The 17431-nt window shown below is 37.4% G+C and overlaps 1 long non-coding RNA gene across 2 annotated transcripts in view; it reads left to right on the forward strand.

The window, feature by feature from the left end:
- LOC114486969 (uncharacterized) overlaps positions 1-17431 on the forward strand; it is a 51868-nt gene that overhangs the window by 7517 nt on the left and 26920 nt on the right. For both annotated transcript variants that reach the window (XR_008618308.1, XR_003681481.1), the window contains exon 3: positions 5664-5810. This is a non-coding gene — a long non-coding RNA (uncharacterized lncRNA). The remainder of the gene's footprint in view (positions 1-5663; positions 5811-17431) is intronic.

Raw genomic sequence — 17431 nt, forward strand, 5'->3', positions numbered from 1 at the left:
ATCCTCCCAGACTGGGGCACGAACCCGGTTCCCCTGCGTCGGCAGGCGGACGCGCAACCACTGCGCCCCCAGGGGAGCCCATTGGAGACATTTTTGACTCATTTTTCTCCCTCACTTTCCAGGCTAAGAATAGAACCAGATATAAGACCTCCTTTAGGATTCAGTGGCCACTCTACACAGTATATTTGTATATTAAATCCTTACGTTGTACACAAACTAATACAATGTTAATATGCCAATTACATCAATTTAAAAAAAGACAAAAAAAAAGGAATTAAAAACTAAAACAAACTAACAAACTAAAACAAGGCCTGAAGCTTTTGCCTGTTTGGTCAGCTCATAAACTTTTCTTTCCATCTCCATGTCTTTCTTTCACATCTTGGACACATTTTTCCTTATGTTACCTTTTCTCTCTTTAAAATTACCATTCGTTAGACTTTACAAAATATAAAAATAATTCAGTAGCAAGGAAAGTACTGGAATTCTCATTGTATGATTTATTAAAGCTCAGAACACCCCATGGATCATCTTTGTCAAATTATGTTGATTTTTTTCCTTTCAAACATCTTTGGTATTTTCTCAACCAGTGCTAAAATGGAAATCAAGGTTTTCGATGTGTTCTGCCCGAATTACCTCCTAGGTAGTTTCTCCCCTCTCTAGGGCATTCTTTGCCACAAATATCTCCCCTCTAACTCCCTTGATCAAAAACTGACTTTCAGTTGCCTGGGATCTAACCCTCCTTTCCTGACTTCCAAAATACTTTATAATCTGTCCCCATAATCTCCAGGCAGAGGAGTAGTTTGGGTCATTGAGGGACAATTTATTAAACTCTTCCCTGTAATTGTTTCATCCGCCTCCTGGCAAAGAAGTAGTAATTACGAGCTGTTAGTATAGCCCCATTAAATATTCTTTATAGAGAGAAGGTTGAAGAACTTCTTCTTCAAGGTATTTCATAATTTTAAACAATTTAGGAAGCCAGTTCTCCACCGGCTTTCTCTTCTTAAGGGTGAAAAAGGAGCAGATTTCAAGGAGATGGTGGACTGATCTCCCTTTTTGTCGAAAAGAGAGTCCTGACTTTGAACTTCTCATGTCCTTTACCAGACTCGTATGTTTGACCCAACCACAAGAACCTTTGCACCAGAAGGGGCAAAAACCCCCTAAGAGGGAGAGAAGAGAAAACAGCAACTGCTAAATCATAGACATTTCCTCCTGATCATGTAGACAAGACAAGTTCTTCCTTCCTGATGAAAATATTTTTTCATATCTGTAACATTTCATTTTCTCACACTAACACTTAATTTCCTTGGCTGAATCTCCTGTCTTTTTTTTCCCACCACCATACTTTAAATGTCGTAACTACTTTTAGTGAATTTAAACTACACAGTGTCCATTAATTGAGTAAAACAGGTAATATTTCCCCCTGTATTTGTTTTATTTTCTTTTCACTAGATGGCAAAAACTATCTGCAACTTTTGAATTTACAAAATCCATGTTATTATAATTGTGGTTTCTTGAGAGTATCCCATAATAAGCAAGAAAGAATTGTTATATTTTAGACTTTAGACTTCATTACTACTTTTTTGAAAAGAATTTGATTTTCACTTGATTCATTCAATTTAATGGTAGAAAACAGTAAAACATTATTTGACACCAGATAGGCAAACATCTACTTATGTTGTTATGTCCATATCTTTCAACTTAATTCTTTTTTAAGTCGTTAATGAGTCTTCAGGATGATTTCATAAAATATATTAAGATGTGGTTTATGTCACTGTATGAATATATATATTACGTTATATATTATTTATATTTACATTATATATATTATATATCACATATGATTATTATAGTGTATATGCATGGGGTACAGTAGGAAGTTGAGAACATTGATTTCCATTGTCATTGTATCCGCACTCATTGGAACAAGCAACTATCTTTTGAAATGATCACTTTGTCAGAACACCCATCAGACAAGTGCCAAGCTTCAAATCAGTTTGGGGAACATTCCTCTTTGGGTCAGGCCTCACAAGCCATACAAGAAACTCTGCCTCAATATTTTATAACTGTGTTTTATGATGATAATTTTTATTGCTATAAACTGTATACCACTTTGATCACTGACTTTAATAATAGTAACACCTTCTAGGTACATGAAAAAGTGTTCAATTAACTTTCAAAATATAATTTTATTCACTGTGCTTTTGGCTGTCTTTAAAATTAATACTTGTCTTTAGAGAGTGTGCCACTCTTGGTGTGAAGCATTCGTGGTGTAGTGGGACTGCGGTATTTGAGGACATAGGTTCAATTTCAGGTTCAAACACTTGGTAGCTATGTTGTGACCTTAGACAGTTGACTTAGGCTCTCTGAGCCCTTTGCAAGATATGGATAAAAATTCATACCTTAAAGAGTTTTTAGGGTAATGTATTATTGTTGTTTTAAGATGTACTCTGTAAGAGGTTTTCTGTTGGGATTTGAATGAAAATAGGCGGGAGATAAGAGAAATGTTTTGAGATAATACATGTAATAGCCTGGGACCCAGCACTTAGTAAGTCCTCGATAAATGCGGGGATTCTTTTTCTTCTTGGAGTAAGGGGGAATCAGGGAAAACCTCAGAAGAGATTTTGAAGTAAAAGGGAAATAAGCAAACATATATCAGCAGAGCTGTTATTAAGTGCTCATTTAAGTAAGGATTTGCAGTGAACCCCCATATCTTGACTTCTCTCTTGGGCAGAATTCCTGAAGGAATTCTGAGAGAAGCTGACTAGAGACTAGAGAAGGTGCTAGAAGGCAGTAGAATTGGTAGTTGTCTTTTTCTTCCAGTAAGCCAGCTGCTCTCATGAGGGAGGTGGGATTATATTTCTTAATTAATGTTAATTTTAATTAATGTTTAGACTTTTACATGATTAAGCAAATGCTATATCTCCACATTTTGCTTTTCTTATAGCTATCTTTTCTCAATCTGTGCTTTTCCTGAAATATGCTACAAACCAGAGCTGTTTCATATAAGTCGGCGTTTTGCCTCCTTCCTTGGACATCTCTTCATCTGAGGCTTAGCCAGCAGAGAGGTGTCAGAATAAACCACAATTTGAAAAATTTGCAATAGATTTTTTTTAATCCCACCCTTCTCATAGAAAGTGCAGATAGAGTAATGAGCACCTTCAGGTTCTCTCTCTTTTTTTTCCTGAGTGCTAATTAAAAATCTTGTTAGCAGCAATCTATTAATAATTTATTTATGCCCTGAATTTCTTTGGGCAGTATTTTGTTATCCATATACAAATTTTATTTTTGCAGTTTTTGCTTTTTCCTCCAATTTTGAAAAAAAATATTAAAAAGAGGATCATAATTTATAACAATTATGATCCTCACAATGATTATCATCATCATCATGATTACAAAATGTGAAACATGCATATACCAGGAGGCAGGAAGCATCATTCATTCTGCCTGGTGTAGCAGTTAAGAGTTCTATGATCAAATAAACTTAGTTTTGGGTCTAGGCTCTGTGAAGCAAGCATTGGTACCATTTCAATGATGGGAAAGATACCAAGGTTTGGAAAGGTGAAGCGATTTTGCTTAGATCACACTGAAAGTAAGCAGCAAAAGTACTCTCAAGGGCTTGGAAATTGCGTTTAAAAGTGCCCTTTCCCTTACAGAGCAAGAACCTTAGAACTTCATGGAAGATTGAACATCACATTCAAACTGTGTTCTTGCTATGCAGCACCACCAGTATCATGTGATTCAGGGTTGATGTCTAGCCCAAATTTAAATGTACCTTCATGTTGAATAATGAATCTGACTGAAGGAAATGTAGCATAATCTCATAAGTCTCTGAATCGTAAGGAATTGGAACAATAGACTCTTATAAGGTTAAAATTTCTCAAATTGGAATCATACTTACATTGCTAGAATTTTGGGATTTGTTTATTTATTTATTTTTGGCTGTGCCGCGCGGCATGTGGGATCTTAGTTCCCCGACCAGGGATTGAACCTGCACCCACTGCATTGGAAGCGCAGAGTCTTGGCCACTGGACTGCCAGGGAAGTCTCTGGGATTTATTTTTAAATTAATATTTTTTTAAAGGCCTCACATAAGTGAAACCTCAGCAAAATTTCTTAAATATTAATCTCAAACTTCACCTACAAAATGAAGCTATAAAATGTCATCACATGCATAAAATTGAAAAATATTATAATTAAGCTTAGCATTTGTCTTTTATTTATTATGGTTGCAGAAGCATAGTAGTAGTTTTAGCAATTATCAGTACAGCATGACTCTATCATCAAGTGCTTTGACACTAGGATAAATCTGCAAATATCAATAAATAAAAGCGATACTAGAGTTCTCTTATCAAAAACTTAAATGGAAGTAAATGGGTAGATTCTGGCTTAGTGATGCATCCTAACAATTTCTACAGGTAGATAGTCAGGAGGAAGCCTGATGCATTGTATCCCTTGATTATACAAAAGTCTCCAGCAGTTTCTCTAGAATAAGTATGTATGTATTGCTAATTCCAAATCACAAGGAGAAGAACTCTGAAAGATGTAACTACCTCTGTATCATTTTTCTATATTTTTAAGCACAGGGCCTTAAGTAAAATGCAGTTATGCCTGTTAGATTAGATCAAATGTAACAATAAAAATTTGAAATGTGTAGTGTAGTCAGCCCATTTAAATGTTGATCCAGTCAAATATAGATTTAGTAGATGATAAAAATCTGGCTTGTTCTAAATACAGAAAGGGTAGGAAAGGCACTGAGTGACAGGATCAAAGATGAGGGGATCCAGGGTGCCCAGAATGGAGGCCAGTTGAAGTAAAGATCACAAAATAAAATAAAGAAAATATGGTTTGTCTTGGCTCAGGAGGTGCCTGAATTTGCAGTGCTTGTGGAGATACTCATCAAATACTGGAGAGGGTCTGGGTGTCTTCTTGAAGCTGTATGTGAGGATGAGGATTCTGACATCCTTGTTTTCAGGGGTGGCTCCTACCTTAATAATGAGTCAGTTATGAACCTTCCTTGATACCTGTTATGCAGAAGCCAAGTGGAGTGTCCCACAAATGAATGATGGGACTTAAAGAAGTATTGTATTTTAGTGACACTCTTACATCACTCTACACAGGGGTCTCACAGAATTTTTTGGCTCCGACTTTTGGTGTCTGTGGCTCTTCTCTGGTGAAATCGAGCCTGGGAAAGCATGGTGCAGAAAGTGATCCAGTACATTAAATACTATTTCTGTTCTTTGTTTTGCTGTCTTTCAACCAAGTCCTCTTCACAGGAAATTTATTATTATTATTATTTTTAGGACATTTATTATTTTTAAAAAAGAAGTGTTTCATTTTGAAAATGAAAATGTTTATAGTAATTACATGTCAGCTTCAATATCTCTACTATTTGTTCCTTGTTCTCATTGCTGCTCACTTGAAACTCTCAAGCTCAATCAGGTAAACCTCCACTCTTTCATGAGGCAGCCACACCTGGAATGGGAGCACTTGGGATCTGGTACCCAGACAGGAGGTGGAAGTAGCCCTCTCAGGATACCAGTGTCCCAGCTTTTCACAGAGGAATTGATGCTTCTTTGGCTGACCCGTTTTCTCTGCCAAAGAACATTTGGAAGAGAGCTTTGCATCATGTAACTTGCCTCGTTGGCAATTTTGTTTCTTTCCTAGCCAAGAAGAAGCAAGGGGTTCATCAAATCAAATTTGAACCTTCAGCTACTCCACTTGAAAAATCATGATGGTTGGTTTAAGAATCAGCAAGGTCTTTGAAGTTCTCTGGAATGCAAGGCAAATTATAACTGGCTTCTTAACTGACATGTAAGTTTCCTTTTGAGTTGTTGGGTATCCTGGGCACAGAGTTCCCAGACTTCTGTAACCATCACCATGGGTATTTTTATATTACAATTATATATATTATGTTTCATCTTTCTCTCACTAGGTATGTTTCATCCTTTATTTGAATAGTTAGGCCAAGAGAATATAAATTTAGTCTTGAGTTGAATAAATTCAAGTTGAACAAAAATTAAGTGATTATTGAGAAAGAAGCATTTCATTACCCTCATACTGGGTTTTTATATCCAGTAGAGCACCAGTAATGGAGTTTCTTATAATCGAGTATGATAGAAGTTCACTAAGACCCTGAATCTTCTTTAGACATTACCAATTAATAGAAATGAATATTCCATTTAAAATTATTATAAAATATTGACTATATTCCCTGTGCTGTACAATATATCCTTGTAGCTTATTTGTTTTATACATAGTAGTTTGTACCTCTTAATCTCTCTCCCTCTCCCTTCCCCCTCCCCCTTCCCTCTCCCCACTGGTGACCACCTGTTTGTTCTCTATATCTGTGAGTCTGTTTCTGTTTTGTTATATTCATTCATTTGTTTTATTTTTTTTGGATTCCACATATAGGAGATAATGTAAAGTATTTGTCTTTCTCCATCTGATTTACTTCACTGGGTGTGAAACCCTCCAGGTCCATCCATGCTGTTGCAGATGGCAGAATTTCATTCTTTTTTATGGCTGAGTGATATTCCATACACATATATATGTATATACACTCATATATATGTGTGTGTGTGAGTGTGTGTGTGTGTGTGTGTGTGTGTGTGTGTGTGCACCGCATCTTCTTTATCCATTCATCTGTTGATGGTTGCTTAGGTTGCTTCTATGTCTTGCCTGTTGTGGATAGTGCTGCTGTGGGCATTAGGGTGCATGTATCTTTTTGAATTAGTGTTTTCCTTTTCTTCGGATGTATGCCCAGGATTGGGATTGCTGGATCATATGGTAGTTCTATTTTTGATTTTTTGAGGAGCCTCCATGCTGTTTTCCATGGTGGCTACACCAGTTTGCCTTCCCACCATCAGTGTACAGGGGTTCCCTTTTCTCCACATCTTTGCCAGCATCTGTCGTTTGTGGTCTTTTGATCGTGGCCATTCTGATGAGCATGGGGTGATATCTCACTGTGGTTTTGATTTGCATTTCCCTAGCTTATTTGTTTTATACATAGTAGTTTGTACCTCTTAATCTCTCTCCCTCTCCCTTCCCCCTCCCCCTTCCCTCTCCCCACTGGTGACCACCTGTTTGTTCTCTATATCTGTGAGTCTGTTTCTGTTTTGTTATATTCATTCATTTGTTTTATTTTTTTTGGATTCCACATATAGGAGATAATGTAAAGTATTTGTCTTTCTCCATCTGATTTACTTCACTGGGTGTGAAACCCTCCAGGTCCATCCATGCTGTTGCAGATGGCAGAATTTCATTCTTTTTTATGGCTGAGTGATATTCCATACACATATATATGTATATACACTCATATATATGTGTGTGTGTGAGTGTGTGTGTGTGTGTGTGTGTGTGTGTGTGTGTGCACCGCATCTTCTTTATCCATTCATCTGTTGATGGTTGCTTAGGTTGCTTCTATGTCTTGCCTGTTGTGGATAGTGCTGCTGTGGGCATTAGGGTGCATGTATCTTTTTGAATTAGTGTTTTCCTTTTCTTCGGATGTATGCCCAGGATTGGGATTGCTGGATCATATGGTAGTTCTATTTTTGATTTTTTGAGGAGCCTCCATGCTGTTTTCCATGGTGGCTACACCAGTTTGCCTTCCCACCATCAGTGTACAGGGGTTCCCTTTTCTCCACATCTTTGCCAGCATCTGTCGTTTGTGGTCTTTTGATCGTGGCCATTCTGATGAGCATGGGGTGATATCTCACTGTGGTTTTGATTTGCATTTCCCTGATGGTTGGTGATGTTCAGCATCTTTTCATGTGCCTATTGGCCGTTTGTATGTCTTCTTTGGAAAAATGTCTGTTTAGGTCTTCTGTTGGGCGCTGCTTTTTTGTAGTTCTTCTTGCTCATAGCTTTTACTGTCTGGTGGGTCCCCTGGATTTCTCTCCACTCTACTATTGGCTGAATCTGTGCATCTCAAATGCCCCAAGTCAGGGGATCTTCTAAAGAGTCAGTCACTACCCATAGAGCACATCTGTTGGACCGAGCTCTAGCATCAGGTCAGCACCAGCATAGAGACAGATGGTTATCCTGGTTTAGGAGTTGCTCCAGGCTCTGCCCCAAGCAGACGTGGCCAGGGGATTGATGTCGTGATAGCTACATTTGAGAGACTCCTCAAAGTGGTCTGTGGACACACTTGGCACCAGTGTAACTGGCAGAAGAAATAACCCTTCCGGGAGAATGACCTTTGAGGTCACTTCTATCTATAAGAGTCTCTGACTGCCAATTCTGAATGAGATTCAATTAGTGTGTGTTGGATGATTGCTGCATGCCAGGTATTCTCCCATACACTGTCTCATTTATTTCTTGTAACAAACCAGGGAATGTTTTTACCTTAGTTCACTGAATCTAAGATGCTACTATTTATAAGCTGAACCATTATTTTATGTACCATTAAGATTGAAAGAAAATTGCCAGTTAAATTTTGACACAATATTCTCTTATTACTTAGCTTTTCATTGAAGTGTGCATATCAAAACAGCTTTCTTAGACTTATACAGACATAGTTTCTTATTTACATATCTTTTTTGTATATACATTGAAAAGAAAATATAGTAAAATAAATCAGTTAAGGTATTCTGGAAAAAAATAGAAATGGATATTCAATAAATCAATCAACACGTATTTATTTAATGCTTCTTCTTTTTGCAACGTTCCAGTTTTTAAAAAAATATTTATTTATATATTTATTTATTCATTTTGGCTACACTGGGTATTAGTCGCAGCATGTGGGATCATTTAGTTGTGTCATACGGACTTCTTAGTTGCGGCACATGGACTTCTTAGTTGCGGCATGCAAACTCTTAGTTGTGGCATGCATGTGGGATCTAGTTCCTTGACTAGGGATCGAACCTGGGCCCCCTGCTTTGGGAGCATGGAGTCTTACCCACTGGACCACCAGGGAAGTCCCTATTTAATGCTTCTGAGTTTAAAGATTTTAAAGTACTGCTGTCAGACTCTGTCGTGACGGCAACAGAGCTTGCTAGAACCTGGAAGGGATGGCATTCTCACTGCACCCGATTTGAGTGCAGTTATAGTGGATCATTCTTTAGTGAGAGTCAGCTAACCAACCCCTCCCCTCAACCTCTACCTTTGATCAGTGGCCTCACACACTAAAACATTGACTTCCCATTATGCTCACAGAAAATAGAACCATGAGGTGCTCATGAACTTTTAAGTTGAAGTACCATTATTGAAATTCATGCACCGTGATGTAGGTGTGTGATCAACACTTGAAATAAATGATTAGTATTCTTTTCTTCTCTGAGATTAAGAAAAACTATAACACGAGCATATGTGATAAGAACTGCCCTCTCTTCTAATTGCCCTGCTGTCTCTAAGTGTTTTTATCCCCTTTCTAAGCCCAGTTTTGTCCTCGCTGGTTGGCCTGTGGTAACTTAGCCTGTAGGAATTTTCTTCCAGGGCACAATCTTCTGTACCAAGAATCAGCGACATTTTTATGGAAAGGGTCAGATATATTAGTTTGCTAGGCTGCCACTAAACATACCACTAAACAACAGAAATTCATTTCTGTTAGTGTTTGAAAACAGCAGAAATTTATTCTCTTACAGTTTGGAGGCTCTGAGGAAGAAACTATTCATGCCTCTTTTTGAGCTTCTGGTCATTGCTGGCAATCCTTGGTGTTCCTGGGCTAGTAAATGCCTCACTCCAATCTCAGCTTCTATCTCCACAAGATTCCTTCCGTGTATTTCTTTGTCTTTTCTTCTTATAAGGACACCAGTCATTGGATTTAGGGTCTCCTCTATTCCTGTATGACCTCATCTTAACTTAATTTGATCTACTAAGACCCTATTACCGCATAAGACCACGTTGTGAGGGTCCAGGCTGACATGAATAGTTTGTTTCTGTTGAACCCACTGCAGAGGGCCATGAAATTACTCAACTTTGTTGTCACACAAAAGCAGCCACAGACAATACATAAACAAATGAGTGGGCTGTGTTCCAATAACATTTAATTTATAGACACTGAAATTTGAATTATATATAATTTTCACGTCCTGAAGCATTGTTCTTCTTTTGATTTTCATGCAACAATTTAAAAGACATTTCTTAGTTTGTGGGCCATATAAAAACAGGAGGGGGTTGGGGACAGCCAGATTTGACCCATGGGCCATAGTTTGCCAACATCTGATGTATAGTGTCAGTCAGCAGACAGAGGTAACTATAGGGTAATTTTTCTTCTTTCTGCTCATAAACAAAAGAACCAAATTCGGAGAAAATCTGTTTGTGATTTGCATCAAGCAATTTTTGTTAGATAGCTTCATGTTGCAGCAGAGAGGAAACCAGACTGATCACTAATGATGCCTGTTTGGCCGCATCATTCCCAGTGTCCTTGCCAAAATTTTGGTGAGGATTTTGCTGTCAAGATTAAGAGGTGATGGATGCTTAAATGAAGAACATGACCTGGAGTCCTTATGTTGAAGGATTAGAGCATTTCCCTCATGGGCTCATAGTACTGCCGGTGCCAAATGTTTGAGTATGCTTTTGAGGTGATTTTAAATTAAAGACATTTTGTGACTTACTACTACATGGCATTCTGGTGAGATGTTGTCAATCCCTAGATACTTATTCAAGACCAGTTATTAGATAATACTCTGCACATCTGAACAGACTTTATCTCCTAATGCTAAGAGTTGTTAAGTCATCTGGGGGTAAAAATAAATCTAAACATTCTGGTTCATCATGAAAATTGTTTCTAGTAAACATAAATAGTAAAACAATTTATGTAATAAAAATTTGTTGAGGCTATTATTAAAGATTGTGATTATATATTTGCTTTTTTCCAATTACAAAACCAATACATGATCTTTGTGGCAATTAAAATAATTCCAAAAATTAATAATATAAAGAGTGAAAGTTTCCCATAATCCCAATTTCCAGAGATAATTTCTGAAGAGATGTTGGTAGTTATTTTTCCAAAAATTTCCACCACATGGAATTGTGAAAGCAAATGAAAAAGAATACTGAACAGATATTTTACATGTTTCAAGAAATTTGGGGACAAAGTTTATGAACATAAAGAGCAAAGTATGATTAGGTATAAATACCTAATTACACGTTAAACTCATAGTATGCTGATAATAGGATATGAAAAAGTCATATTTCCTGTTCTTAAGACATATATCTTTTGTTTCCAAAAAGTAGAGAATGACTCAGTGTAAATAATAACTTGCATATATATATATATATATATATATATATATATAGTGAAATCCTGTTATTCAGATGCCTTGGGTTCAGTGATGGATCTTTTCTCTCTACTACAGAGAGACTCGAAACAGATATCCCGCTTCTTTGATGACATCAACATTTTAATGAGGTTTTACCATCCATAAAACGTATTAGTAGAGGTTTTATCTGGCTGGGAATTGAGAAAATCCTGTGAGCTTCAATTTGGTATAGGGAAGAGTTGATTGCCAGCATCTCAAGTGGATTTCAGTGATGACTGGTGTGGTTTATGCACTTAGCAGCCCAGAACAGAATGGCTGAATTATCATTATTCCTAGATGACATGGAAATCTTGTATACGAAAGTGGATAGATAATCCTCCACTTGTATGCAAAAATGGGTAGATAATCTTAACACTTACAATATGCCTAAAGATGCCAACATACTCTGTTACCAGTGTCTTATGGGCTTTGGAGCCAGACAGACCTGGGCATGAATCCTAACTTTATTCTCATTATCTATGGGAGCCTTAAGTTACTTAAACTGAGTTTTGGTTTTCTTATCTACAGAATGGGTATAAATAGTACCCACTTTTGGTACTATTGTAAAGAGTGTTGTAAAGATTTGTGTTACTGTGTATGTAGAGCACTGAGCCAGTGTCTCACATTTAGGAGGAGCTCAAATAATGTTATTTCTTTTTTATTGCTACTATTTGAGAGATCTTTAGATGATTGAATCCAACCCTCTTATTTAACAGAAGAAGAAGTTGGATTCAGAAGGCTTATTGCTCTTAGGTTGCTCAGGTAGTTGGTGGCAGACCAGAAAGTATAATTTTGACACTCTGATCCTTACTTCAGTTTTCTTTCCATTATTCATTTATTCATCCATTTATTCTTTATTCACCATTTTATTATGTACCTGTTAAGTTCCAGGTATTGTGCTGAACCTTGAGAAGATAAAGGAGAATAACATAGAATGTGTTGAGAAGCTCACAGTCTAGTGGAAAACAAATGCATAAACAGATAAATTATCAGTCAGTTTCTTAGCGGCTATAATGGAATGATTTTATACATATTTATAAAAAACAGTTGAGATAGTTGTCTAACTCAGCTTTGGGGAGCCATTAAGGCTTCACAGAGGCAACATGATATTTGAGTCTAGGCTTGAAGTATATTTTGAAGATTGCAAGGCAGTTAAGTGTGTGTGTGTGTCTGTGTGTGGTGGGGGAGGGGATTGGTTGTTGGAGGTAGTATTTTAGATAAAAGAAATAGCCTGCGCAAAAGTGATGGAGGTGTTAAAACATGGCATATTCATGGCAGCTTTGATAGTTTGATGTGGTTTGGGTTGTGGGAAGAGGTGAGACCAGAGGATGTAACGCAGCATCTCTTATTCAACTGAAATGCTGTCATGCATTGTCTGATAGCTGGAGTACTAATGAGAGTTAAATGTACATAAGGGGATAAATGAGCTTCTGTGAACTGATTTGGGAGACTGCTTACCATTTATATCACTGCTTGGGGATAAAATATGGTCCAACTTCAAAATAACGGGACCAAAATAAACATTTGGAACTCAAATTGTACAAAGAAACTCCTTATCATGGTCGATTTACACATAGTAGGAGCTGAATAAATACTGGCTAAATATTTTTATACAGTGGTCCAGTTATTATAGAGTTACTTTTGATATGAAACTTTAGAATGACATAATAATTTATGCAATTCCATAGAGTACAATAAAACTTTATTGACCTCTATTACTATTATAGGTCTCTGGTTATTAATTCACCATTACAATCTGATTAATGTTATTTGACTCATTTTCTTGGGACTTAATCCAGATAACTTTGATATTGATGGTTGCTAATTGGGCAAGGGGAATAGTCTGTACTGTCATAACTATGTGTCCTTATTTAATTATATTAATATTAGATCTCCATATCCAGTTGAAATTTTGTCTCATGTACTCAGTATTTTACTACCTTTGTCTAGTCCCTGTTTTTTTTTTTTAAATTTTTTAAAAATAAATTTATTTATTTATTTATTTTTGGCTGCGTAAACTAATTAATTATTTTATTTTTGGCTGCGTTGGGTCTTCATTACTGCACGTGGGCTTTCTCTGGTTGCGGTGAGCGGGGGCTACTCTTCGTTGCGGTGTGCGGGCTTCTCATTGCGGTGGCTTCTCTTTTTATTTTATTTTATTTTTTTTTATTCCCTGTTTTTGATTTTGTTGAGATGACTTATAGAATTTGTTTTGGTGTGTGTGTGATTAAAAAGTCCCACCATGTGTCTCTTTTTAGTGTAATCTAAATTATGTCATCTTTGGAAAATAATATGTTTTCAGTCTATTGCTCTAGACCTGATATCCTAACATAACCATATTTCCACGTTCCTTCTTATTTTGTTGATTCTGTGATTTATTATTTTTCTTCTTGGTTTTTCATGGAGTTATCACTGGGGCATGTTTATTGCATTGCATTTACTCAGAAAATCTTACAACTTTGTGATATAATTCTGAATATTATCTGATTATAGATACTTTAGGCTTTGTTTTGTTAAAAAGGATTTCTTATTTACATTCACTATTGTATATCAGTCAGGATCATCCACAATTCAGAAATAAGAAAATTTAGATAGGCTGGAGGGAGCTGCTCAGAACTTTGCTATGCTAGGGGCAAGGATAGGTGAGGAGTGGGCGAAGAGGGTGGCGTAAAGTGTCAATGTCAGGGTTTAGTTGAAGAAAAATGTCAGCTAAAGGGGTCTCTGATAACATTTTTGCAATTGGTTTTAAAAAACTTAACCAAACTACTGTTTACTTCCTGGGTCATCTTTAGGGATTCTCAGTCTTAAAGGATTTGCTTGGTCCCTTGGTTCCATTAGTTGAGTAACTTTTTTCAGATTACATGATAACTGCACACAAATATAGTGTTTTAAAGTCTTAGAGGTCTTTTGAGCATAGGAATAGTTATACGCTAAACAAGTCAGTGAAGAGAAGTTTCTGGAAATTTCTGTAGCTATGGCAACCACTTCAGGCCAAGGCATCAGTTAGCTTTTGCTACATAACAAACCACTGTAAAACTTACTTGTTTAAGAAAACAACATTTATTCCTTCTCCTTTTTTGATGGGCTGGCCTGGTTAAGGTTGGAAGGTTGAGGATGGCCTCACCCACTCACATGTATGGGGCCTCATCTGGGTGGCCTGGACGATTGAAATGCCTTAGGCATTTCTCCATATGGCATCATCCAGCAGGCTAGCAGGTCTGGACTTGTTCATAAGGTCCCAACAGCAAAAGAATACAAACACCAATGTGCCTTTTTCAAGTCTCTGTTGTGTCATATTTTCTAATATCCCATTGGCCAAAGCAGATCATACAGCAAAGCCCAGATTCAGAGGTGAAAATATAGACTCTATCTCTTGATGGGAGGAACAGCAAAAAGGGCTTGAATAGAGAACTTAGAGAAATCTGTGATCATTTTGAAATTGATCCCAGCCAATCACTGTAGAAATTATCCTACATGTTCAATAAGAGGTTATAACAGTGAGCACAGCTTTCTATGGCTTCAGAAATTACCACACTCACATACAATATTTGCTACAAGCTAAGTCTCTAAAGCTTTAAAAAAAAAACAACTACCAATTTAGAAGGCTTAATTTAAGAAGGGAAATAAGAAAATCCACTAATATTTCTGTATTGCTTCACATTTTACAAAGTACATTCACATATATTGCTTTTTAAAAAAATCTTTCAAGCCTCTTGGTGAGGTAAGTATTAGATCATTATCCTCATTTCGTAGGTGTATAAACTGATGCCCATACATGTTAAGAATCTTACTCAAAATCACTTACCTAGTAAGAGAGGTGGGTTTTGGACTTAGTTCTTTTGGTAGCCATGCCTCCAAGCTGTACCCAGGTGTCTCTGGGGGGTGCTCCATTAATCATTTAATGCAGCAAGGGACAAATAAAAGTAATTATTATCGATCTCTGTAATTCTTTAAGCCATACCGCATATACATCATGCTCTCATTCAATGAAAAGTCTGAAGATCGGTACTTTTTCATTTTTGGAAAAATGTGTGTATAAATGATACTCTCATTAAGAACTTAGTGAATTCTTTTTCTGTCTGTGTTTCATTACTGAAGTTTGTTAATAAGTATGTTCAGTTGTTTCCACAGTACACTTACATGTTTACTGAATATCATAAGAATTGCTGAATTTCACAGATTTTTTTGGATCCTAAATATTAACAATTCCTACATCCATTTTACTGTAAAAAAACTGGTTTATCTTATATACACATGTATACTGAAACTATGCATATATATGTATGTATATATGTGTGAGAGTATGTATATACCTATATATACGTATCACCTTATGTCTTTTATTTCACTCTGCACAGGCATGGTTCTCCAACATATCTTGTAGACTTTCCACGCACTCAATGTATAGCATCAGGTAGAAGTAGGTTCCCAAATATTTCTTTAGTGAGAGATCAAATTTCCTTAAGCCTGTACTTTCACACAATGTAATACCTTACATGCTTGATGGGAAGTTCAAATTAGGTAATGTAGGTAAAAATCATTTGTAGACCCTGAAAAGCTATAGAAACATGAGCTATTAATATAAACCTGCCTTAACAAAATACCATTAAGAGGAGCCAACATAATTATTTTAAATTCTTAATTACTAGATTTATAAAAATTCAAGGACTTTTGGAACCACTGTCTGTACCTTTCCTATTTCTTTAGTCTCATCAATACTCAAGAAATTTTCCAGGCTTCCCTGGTGGCACAGTGGTTAAGAATCTGCCTGCCAATGCAGGGAACACGGGTTCGAGCCCTGGTCCGGGAAGATCCCACATGCCGCAGAGCAACTAAGCCCGTGCGCCACAACTACTGAGCCTGTGCCCTAGAGCCTGCGAGCCACAACTACTGAGCCCACGTGCCACAACTACTGAGCCCACGTGCCTAGAGCCGGTGCTCCACAACAAAAGAAGCCCCCTCTTGCCGCAACTAGAGAAAGCCCACGCACGGCAACGAAGACCCAACACAGCTAAAAATAAAAACAAATAAATATATAAATTAAAAAAAAAGAAATATTCCAAGTCTGGGAATAATCACAACTGCTCGTGACTGTACAGAGCCAGGAACTTAGTCTAGCAGTGAAATTTTTATGGTTAACTTCTCATCCCCATCCCTGGGCCTCACCCCCACAAAAGAATGGAGAGGGCCTGCAGAATCTCCTCAGGGGTCTGTTCAAGAGGCAATTAACATTCCTACCTGTCCACTCTCCAGTTGCTCCCTTCACACTGTGCAGTACTTAGACCCATCCTCACCCTTGGTCTGGATTCTTTTAGTGAGTACTAATTATATTCATGCCTTGGCTTTCAGGCTGGAGTATCCTTTATGGCCAGTTTATGGGCTATTTTCAAAGAAATTTCCTAGTGTTTTATAGGGACTTTATTTACTTTTATAAGACCTCTTCAGTGTATTCATTATAAAGAACCATATTGGTTTGCTTTTCTACTCTTTCCTTCATGCTGCCACCTCTACAGGAAATTACATTGCAGGCAGAGGCTTCATGCAGAGAAAAGATGTCTCCTTATTCAGTGGAAGCAATTTCTGTCTTATGTGTTACTTTGATTGTCATAACATTCTCAGGCATGAACTTCACTCTCTTGATTAATGTTTATAACCTCCTCTTTAGGAACCTGTAATGTCAGTGCCTGTGGAGGTGGGAAGCTCAGTACACGGCGTGCAGGAGAGTTGATACAGTCAGTTAATGCATAAAGAGACTGGGGTCGCCAAAAGGTCCCACTGTCAAAGGAAGCCCTGGGACTAGTTCTGGCTGCTCTAAGTAGTCAAAACTACTCATGGGCTTTCATGACCCACTGGACTTGGGACAGGATACCCCAGCCCTCTGCAGATATGTCTCCTTGCTACTGGTTTGCTCTGTGACTTTGGGCAATTCCCTTATGTTTGATATCTTTATTTCCCCAACTGTAACATGGAAAGTGTCTACATGGGGCTTATTATAAATAGGACAAATGGTACGTCTGTGAAGCTGCCCTCAAGATCTCCTGCTCTCAGAAAGATTAAGACTAGAATATCTTCCTCCCCCTGGAAAGAAGAGATTTCCAAGAGCAGGGTAGAGTTACAGGCACTGGAAAGGCATGCTTGTATTCATCATTCCACGGGCTCTCAGATACTGCCCACCTCTGGAATGACACAACT

Source organism: Physeter macrocephalus, chromosome 10 (assembly GCF_002837175.3).
Source record: "Physeter macrocephalus isolate SW-GA chromosome 10, ASM283717v5, whole genome shotgun sequence".
Taxonomy (NCBI): Eukaryota; Metazoa; Chordata; class Mammalia; order Artiodactyla; family Physeteridae; genus Physeter; species Physeter macrocephalus.